The sequence below is a fragment of the Molothrus ater genome, chromosome 6 (assembly GCF_012460135.2).
Source record: "Molothrus ater isolate BHLD 08-10-18 breed brown headed cowbird chromosome 6, BPBGC_Mater_1.1, whole genome shotgun sequence".
NCBI lineage: Eukaryota > Metazoa > Chordata > Aves > Passeriformes > Icteridae > Molothrus > Molothrus ater.
In genome coordinates, this window is record NC_050483.2 from 40803488 (window position 1) to 40804911 (window position 1424).

Here is a 1424-nt window from a genome sequence, read left to right on the forward strand (position 1 = left end):
GTGGTAGGTGTAGCAAAGATGAAATCCATATGATTACAGCATATGGACCTCGGGAGACTGATGTTGGAAGACATGGTTTGGATTGGGAAACCTTATAGTTAACCAAAGAAAATGAAAAGGAGGTCATGGGAGATTGAGGGCCAAAGGAAGCAACTTGTATGGGAAGTTTCTATTTGGTTAGAAAATAGAAGATTAAGAAACAGCTTGAAGACAGAGCACGAAATCTATATTAAAACACCAAGTCATAAAAAAACCTCATTCTTGTTGAGGAAGAGATAGCAGGGTGATGGCTGGAATCTAAAAGCCTACAAGTCTGGTAGGTTCAAATCAAGTGCAAATTGGAATCAGTCACCATTGTTCACCCGTGTGAGATCATTTACCTGCAGAAAGAAGCCATTCTTCCTTTAGAGGGCAGTGAGAAGTAAAGTTTTACTCCAGATATTATCAGCATTTTACAAACAATACTTCCTTCTTTTTTGGTCATCTCCCTACATTCTAGCACAGCCTCTGTATCAGCAGTCCTCCCTTCCAGAACAAAGCCCTGATCAGACAATACCCAAAGACCAACTTGCACTGTGTGGAGCAATACAAGAAGTCAATAGGCTTTTCAGTGACCATTTAATAGCCTGTTTCATCACATTACAGGCCACAGTCCAGTTTTAGCTGTCCTGGCTGTACTTCAGCAGCCCTTGGAACACATCCAAACAGACTGGTTGGCTCTCCTCCAGCACTCATCTGGGCATCAATGTGTGGTCCCAGGTAAGGTGCCTTTATTTTGGTTTTTCCCATCTAGTTCCACCCCAAGCAACCCCTTATTACACTCCACTCAAAAGTATATCCCAGCCTCTCCACTACAGCCTCATATAAAGCCAGATTCTGATTTTCAGTGTTCCAGTTTTATTATGGATTCTCACATTTAATTCACAGTAAGGCCCTCATTTGTACAAAACTGGGCACCTGTCTGATGTTATGAACACTCGACTGAACATGACTTACAGAAAAATGTTGGGTTTCTGAATAAAGTGCTTGACCTGTCAAATGAAGTCTTCATAGGTAACCTATCAGAAGCTTGAGGAAAATACCCCTTAAACCTGACATATTATACATATTGACAAATTACCACATCTTTAATATGGAGAAATAAACCTGCTTCGACAGACAGTACTTTATTCTTGTCCTAATGTATCTGTTTCCCTTCCTGTTGTGCTTACCAATATATTGCTTGGATTACAGTAAAATCTGATCTCCTAGAGTTGCAGTCCAGCAATATTTGTGTGCTAAAAGCTGTTGTACATCATCACTATCCTAGATTAAATTCTCCAATGGGCCCATTTAAAGTTCATGTTGTTACTTCAAGCATGTATGTGAGGAATAAATGAAAGGGGGAAAAAACCCACCCCAAAATCTGGACACAAAGAGATTGC